We start from the raw sequence: 8,176 nt of genomic DNA on the forward strand, positions 1-8,176 counted from the left end.
CAGGACATGTGTGGTGGGGAGTTGTGTGGAAGAGAGGGGGCAGAGTTGGAGGCTGGGAGACAGAAGGCAAAGGTTGGGGGAGAGAAATCAGAAGTCAGAGTTGGATTGATAAGAACAGAGAGGGATAAGGGGAGACAGGCAGTACAGCGATAATGAGAATGATAGAGACAAAGAGAGATTGAGACTCAGAAAGACACAGAGAATAGAGAGACAGAGAATCAGATAGACAAGGAAGATGGAGCAAGAGGGAGGGAGATGGAGAGAAAAGCAAGATACCGAGCAGGGAGGTAAGACAAAGGAATACAGAGAAAAAGGGATGGGGTGGGGGCGGCTAACAAACTAGAGAAACTGAAGGGGGAGGGAGGGGTGAAGCGTGGAAGGGAGAAGGGTGGAGGCCCGGCAGTCGGGGCGGTCTCCCGGGAACCCTGACCCCACCTCCTGCGCCCCGCTGCTCACCTCCCAGCCGCTCAGGTTTCAGGGCTTGGAGCGCAGGCAGATTCGGTAACAAATGCATGTGCATCGCATTATGAAGAAAGCCTTAAAAAGCCCTCGTTTATCGCTGTTTACGTTACATGATTGAGGGGAGAATTTGCCAAGACCAAAGGTTACTGCTGGTGTTTCTGTGACGATATTACCTCAAACTCAAGCAATTAGCGTCAAGGAATCCTGCGCTGTCTGTGCGAGGGCTTTACAGAGCACGGTGTGCCTGACCGGGACGGGCTTCCAGGCCACACAGCAGGGCCGTCCCAACGCTCACATCTGTTTTGCACAGGGTTTCCGTGGACCTGGCCTGGTCACCTGCCTTGAGGGGCCTCGGTTTCCCTTTCTGTGGATGGGGAGGGGTGTGTGCGGACCCTGACTCCAGGCTCCCTGTGTTTGCTCCCTGAGCCCATGCTTTTGGCTTTTCTCCCCAAGCCTGTTTGTCTGATAAAGTACTTTCTTGAGACAATTATGGAAATGACATTAGTGGTAATTAGTAAACACTCTCTTTCCAGTAGGACGGATGTGAGAAATCTGTCCTGCACCCCTCTCCTCACCTTCCCAGGCTAGGGCCGGGCATGGGGTGGGAAGTGAAGACGGGCCTTGTGCCCTCAGGTGTGACTAGGCATGCCTCAGTTTCTGTATCTGCAGGCAGGGTGACAATAGCACCTGCGTGGGGCCGTGAGGAGGCAGGGGAAAGGATGTCAAGCACTTTGAGCAGTTCCTGGCACACAGGTGACATACATGAGCTTCACTGTCACTCTTGTACCTGGAAATCTGGAGGGACTGGCCAGTGGAGCCACAGGAGAGAAGGGAGCAGCAGACTCTCAGAGAGCCGAGAAGGGCAGGCACCCTGAGAAGGGGGTGGGGGAGGAGACCAGAACCTGCTCTGGGGCAGAGGGTGGGGGCGGGAGAGGGCCTCCTGCCACCTGTTTCCCACCATCAGTCCCTGTGTGCCTTGCAAACCAGCTGAAGTCACATAGGTGCTGCCATCTCATGCCACATTACAGTGAACCTCCAGCCCACCAGTCAGCAGAGATACCAGCCCTCAGAGGCTGCCCAGCTGGACTGACCTTCACTGGGCAGATAGCAGCCAGGACACAGGGCCCAACTCCACCCTGCCCCTTATTCTCTGTTGGCACTAAGCTGGGCTACTCATCCATAGTGCGTTCTACTGAGAGAGCACCCAGAAACACACATGGAACCCGTGTGAAACGAAGACCAGGAACAGACTCCAGAGAGGGGCCCCACAGGGGACAGAGCCACTCGGGTTTGCATGATGTTGGGGAAAACCCCAAGCGAGTGCCGCCTCACTGAGGGATTTGGAAAACAGTAGCATCCATGGGATTTCAGAGGGGCTGGGCCTGCCTCCTCCTCCCTCCAGGAGGGCTTCTGCTCCTCCCTGCAGAGGCCCCAGTACAGCCCAAGAGTCACAGTCTTACACTTTACACAATTTCTGGTCTTCAAGTGGGCTAGAGGCCTGAGTCAACACCCTGGGAGGGGAGGACAGAGGTCACTGGGAGAGAAGAGTCCAGGCAGCTCTGTCCCAGCATGAATCCCTTGGTGCTCAGCAATGTGGAAAGCACCCATCCTGAGAGAGGGTCCTAGTGGATGGGGAGAGACAGAGAGGACAACACTTCACAAGTCCTAACAACAAGGGGTCATCAGGCCTCCCCAACCTGACTGCTTGTCATTTCTTCCTCCTGCTGTTATCCCATTTTACAGATGAGAAAACTGAGGCTCAGAGGGAATAAAACTGTGCATTCCAGACTCAGAGAGACATTCACTGAAGTGCTGGCTGGAATTAAATCTAGTGGTTTCCATCGGAGCCTCCCAGCACCAAGCACAGAGCAGGATGCATCCTGGAAACCCAGTCAGCACTTTCTTGTCCTCCCCACCTCAGCCCCATCAGACCGGAACTGGATGAAGGGCCACTCCTATCTGTACACACCCATCATCTCCGCTTTGACATTTTCTGAGCCGGTGGACAGCAGTGCTGGAAGGCCATCACCCAGCAGGCTCCCACCTCCCTGCCAGCCACTTTTGGCTGGACTCACCAAGGGCTCTTGAGCCTGTCCTGTCCTCAGCTGCTCTTCGCTGCACTCCCAGCCCAGGACAGCCTCAGAGTCCCCAGCCCCTCCTTGGTCATTGCCCGCAGCTCTGTAACTCTAGGATGCCCAGAGGGACCAACAGCCACTCACACCACACCACTCCCACCTCCAGAGAGACCAGCTAATCCCTCAAGGTTGCCACTCACCTTCCGCATAAAGCGCCCATTCTTCTCGAGCGTGCGGCTCGGGTGGGAAAATATTTTCCAAAGGTCAGTTTCCCAATTATACTTAAAATTTGAAAGTTCATTTTTTTCCCCTCCCCTCAGTGCAGCCGCGTTCTGCTAATTTCATAAAGATACCATTTAGCTGAGGTAGGTGGGATTCTGGGCATCAGAACAGCTTCCCAACGTCAACAGCCAAGCGTAACCGTAACCACCAACTTCCCATCATTTATGGAGAAAAAAACGCTTCTCTCCCCAGAAATTATGGCCTGTAGGAATCAGACAACATCCCCATTGCCTGGAGGAAAATTTTGCAAAGGTTTTCGTATTTAGCTGGAAGCCATGTTTGTCAAGTCCTGCTCAAGGGCGGCTGGGGGCGCAGAATGTCCAGGCCAGAGCTTCAGGGTGAGGTGACGCAGTTGAGAGCCCACCTTTGCTGGACAGTGGCCCTAGGGTTGGGCATAGAGCTCCAGGGCTGAGACTCAGGATCTAGAGGGCTGGACCTCTTCTCAGAGGTGTGGGTATGAGTCTGAGAGGGACAGAGTAGACCACACAAAACCATCTTGTCTATGTCTTTTAGGTGGAAATAGAATGTGGGTACACAGGCAACAAACCTGGAACTTGGCTCTCACCCTCCTCTGCTACAGTTGATGATAAAGGGAATTGGGAACCTAAACCTTTTCCCCACCCACCTGTCTGTTCCTCACACTCCATTATCCTCCGTGGCCAGACTGTGCCCTTCCCTGGTCAGACCTCCCTGGCCCCCACATAGCTCACAAGGAGGGGTTCCTCCAGGGCATAGCATGGCCCACTGAGGGCCTCAGCCCTTCTTTCAATGACAGAGCACCAAAATCCATCTAAGTATGAATAGAGGGATGTGGTAGGGACAGCTTCAGAAGCCACTTGAGGGGAGAGCAACTGAGGGGAGCAGAAGGACCACACCCCATTGAAAAGGAAAGCCAGGCTTTTCCTGAGGTAGGGAGGGGCCAAACTGCAGGGCAAAATGTAGTCTCGCTCACCCTGGGGCTCTCATCCGCTGTGCCAGGCTGTCCAGAGTACCCAGCACCTGGCACAGCTCAGCTGAGCTAAGGAGGAGGCAGTCAGAAAGAAGGCAGAAGTAGGGACCCTTTCAGACGATGGTCAGGGTCCAGCCAGGGGTTGGGGTACAGGAACAATGAGAGGCCTCTGTCTTGCGGAGACGGGAGGGTGCCGCACAGGTGCAGTGAGGGGCAGGGGTATAAAAGGGGGCCTGGATATGCAGATCCCACTGGACACAGGTGGGAAAGGAGAAAGACTCATGCTTAGTCTGAGCAGGGGGCAGTGCCTCTCAGCTCCAGCTGATAAGCCTGGTGGCACCAGCAATGACAAATTTTAGGAGAAACTGGGAATCTGCTTTTGATGTGAAATACCCCTATTTTTCAAGTGTGGCACCTAGTGTATATGTTTAAACACTGGGCATGTGAAATCGCACCAGGCTGTGGGCCTTATCAGTTTTCTCACCTCCTCTTCTTCCCCTCACTCCACATTTCAGTCACTTCTGTTGTTCTCTGTTCTTATCAGGGCCTTTGCACATGCTATTACCTCTGCCCAGGACACCCTTCATCTAATAATTGCACAACTGGCTCCTTCTCTATTCTTAGGGCACTGACCATCCATCACTGCAGTCCATTGCTCCATTTTGTTTTCTTCCCAGACTTTGTTTTATATTATATCTTTTTTAAATTTATTTTTTATTTTTCGGGGGAGAGAGGCAGGGAGAGAGAGATGCTACAGGAACATTGAATTGCTCCTGTGTGTGCCCTGACCAGGGAGTTGAACTGGCAATCTCTGCACTCCAGGACAACTCTCCAACTAAATAAGCTATCTGGCCAGGGCTTAATTTTTATTGATTTTTATAGAGACAGAGAGAGAAAAGGAGAGGGAGGGGATGGAGAAGCAAAGCATTTGTTGTTTCACTCAGTCTTGCATTTTTGGTTGCTTCCCATGTGTGCCCTGGCTGGGGAAGAGCCCACAACCTTGTTGTTTTGTAATGATGCTCCTCACTGGCTGGCCATGGCTATATTATATCCTCAATGGGTCATTTGTCTATTACCTGTCTCCTCTCAAAGAATGGAGGCTCCTGACAAGAGAAACCTCTCTGCTTTGCCCTCCATGCCTAGAACAGTGTCTGGTACATAGTAGTTATTTAATAAAAACCTAGTGAATGAATGAATAAATGGATATATAAACTTCCCTTCCTGCCTTACCACTCTGCCCTATTACCCTGTCTTTTTTTCTTGCCGAACTATTCATCATCTGAAATGACTGGGTTTACCATGCCTGTCTGCTCAGCTGTCTCAAAGCAGAACTGGGCTTAGTATACCTGTGGGATGGTGAGGAAGCCCAATAGTCTGGGTGTGGGCATAAAGGCTCCAGTGTGGGTGGTGAGGGCACTAGGGCTCTGGGCAAGGTAAGGAGCTAAATTTTTATTTCAGGGAGTTATTGAAGGGTCTGTAGCAGATTCTGTGGGGGGAGGGAGGAGGACAGAGAGAAACCTGATAGTTGAGACACATGTCCTCAGCTTCCAAGTGGTAAAGACAAGTAAGCAGAATAGAATTACCCCTTGTCTAGGGCTCTACATGTACAATTGTTCAAGGGCTCTAGATGCACAAGATGTAGGAGGTATGGCCCTGCCTTCAAAGAGCTAAGTTTCCAGACAGGGAGATTGAAAAGTGAAGAAAATAAACATTAATTCCCCATTCATGCATATGTGCATCCATCCACTATCCCTCCACCCATTCGCACATCCACCCACACACCTATCCATCCACTCAGTCACCCATCTGTCCATCCATCCATCCATCCATCCATCCATCCATCCATCCAGCTAGCCAGCCAGCCTAGGCTGCCCCACAGGGCTTGGCTTATTGGCCTCTTGAATCCATGGACAATTTCCTATACTCACTCCTCCAAAGTGAAAATGACAAAGGGAGAAAGGCAAAGTTCTAGGCTCTGGACAAAATATCCATTACTTGAGCACTGAGTAAAGAAGATTAAAAGAAAGAAACAAGACGTGGAGTATCTACACTATAGCATGGACTGCCATAGCAATTTCATCTACTTCTTAAAGCTACCTGATGAAGGAGGATTATCCTCTTTACTGTCCTTACAAGAAACTGGAGATCAGGGAGAATAAGTAGCTTACCCAAGGTCACAAAACTAGTAAGTGGCTGAGCCAGTACTCCAAAGTTAGCTCATTCCAAACTCTCAAACCCCCAGTGAGAGGGAAGAGTTCAAAGCAGCCTGCATGGCTGGCTGTGTTAGTCAAGCAGAGCCTTTAAGCCTGCATCAAGATTTTTTTTTACACCAGCATTAAAAAACTAATGTAAAGATGATACATATATAAGGTTAAAACATTTAAGTATAAAAGATGAATGGTGCCTGACCAGGCGGTAGCGCAGTGGATAGAGCGTCAGACTGGGATGCAGAGGACCCAGGTTCGAGATCCCGAGGTCGCCAGCTTGAGCGCAGGCTCATCTGGTTTGAGCAAAAGCCCACCAACTTGAACCCAAGGTCACTGGCTCCAGCAAGGGGTTACTCGGTCTGCTGAAGGCCCATGGTCAAGGCACATATGAGAAAGCAATCAATGAACAACTAAGGTGTCGCAACGCGCAATGAAAACTAATGATTGATGCTTCTCATCTCTCTCCGTTCCTGTATGTCTGTCCCTATCCCTCTCTCTGACTCACTGTCTCTGTAAATAAATAAATAAATAAATAAATAAATAAATAAATAAAAAAAATTAAAAGAAAAAAGAAAAAAAGATGAATGGTAAAGAGATAGCCTCAACTTCCAGCTCCAGTCATTATGAAGTATGGGGTGTCAGATTTACCTTATCCCCATAAGCAACAATAACAGTAAAAAAAAGTATATACAAAGAAAACTTTTTTCAACACTGAGCATCAGACAAAGCAGAGCTGTGATTCTTTAGAGAAGGGAAACACACAAGGAAGGATCTACATTCTGGCTTTGTGGCTAGGATCACTCACCAAACTATGGCACAGGGATGTCAAACCTAAACAGAGACCTCACCAGGAAGAGGAAACAGACTGGAGATCAGGACTGCTGACATTGGTAGAATTTGAAGGCAAGGTAATGTGAAGGAGGAAACTCTTCAGAGAAGTACCAGAATACTGCACAGGGCACCTCAGGGTCTTAGAAGAATATTGAGCTGTAGGTGCACCTACAGCGGGACTCGGCCAGGTTTAACAGAATAACTACTGGATAGTTGAGATCTAAATGGAGATTCTGAAGGTTATGCAATGCTCAGGGATATTGGAGGTCTGTACTTTAGAGCCACCCTAAAGTTCCTAAAACTCAAACTCAACAGGATCAAGTTCATTTGCCAGTTTTAACTGCCTATCAAAAGACTAGTCAGCACTCTTTAAAGAGAGAAAACACCCAGGCTCACAACAGCATAGCATCCACAAAGTTTGAAACATAATAAAAAAATCACCAGACATACAAAGAAGCAAGAAAAGGGGACTCACAATCAGGAGCAAATGACAACAACAACAACAATAATAATAATATCAATGTAAACAGACACAAAAATAAAACACGTTGGATTGGCAGACAGAAACTTCAAGTGATTATTATACTATGCTATATTATATATTATACTACTGTCAAGAATTTAAAGTACAGAATGGGATGAACAAAAAGTGGAATTTTATAAGAAAAACAAAACTATAAAAAAGAATCAACTGAAAATTGTAGAGCTGATAAAATATTTCTAAAGTGAAATTCTCTAGTTGGGTTGAAATATCAGTTAGGCACTGCAGAAGAAAATATCAGTAAAATTGAAGGAATAGAAATTATTCAACTGAAGTATACAGAGCAAAGGGACCTAAAAAAAATAAACAGAGGCCCTGGCCGGTTGGCTCAGCGGTAGAATGTCGGCCTAGCGTGCGGAGGACCCGGGTTCGATTCCCGGCCAGGGCACACGGGAGAGGCGCCTATTTGCTTCTCCACCCCTCCGCCGCGCTTTCCTCTCTGTCTCTCTCTTCCCCTCCCGCAGCCAAGGCTCCATTGGAGCAAAGATGGCCCGGGCACTGGGGATGGCTCTGTGGCCTCTGCCTCAGGCGCTGGAGTGGCTCTGGTCGCAACATGGCGACGCCCAGGATGGGCGGAGCATCGCTCCATGGTGGGCGTGCCAGGTGGATCTCGGTTGGGTGCATGCGGGAGTCTGTCTGACTGTCTCTCCCTGTTTCCAGCTTCAGAAAAATGAAAAAAACAAAACAAAACAAAACAAAAAACAGAGCCTCAGGCTTGTGTGGAAAAATATCAGTTAGTCCAATATATGTGCAGTTGAAGTCCTAATGGAAGAGAGAGAGATAATAGGGCAGAAAAATATTTGAAGAAATAGTGGCAGAAATTTTTTGA

This window comes from Saccopteryx bilineata, chromosome 2, assembly GCF_036850765.1.
Source record: "Saccopteryx bilineata isolate mSacBil1 chromosome 2, mSacBil1_pri_phased_curated, whole genome shotgun sequence".
In the NCBI taxonomy this organism is placed as follows: Eukaryota; Metazoa; Chordata; class Mammalia; order Chiroptera; family Emballonuridae; genus Saccopteryx; species Saccopteryx bilineata.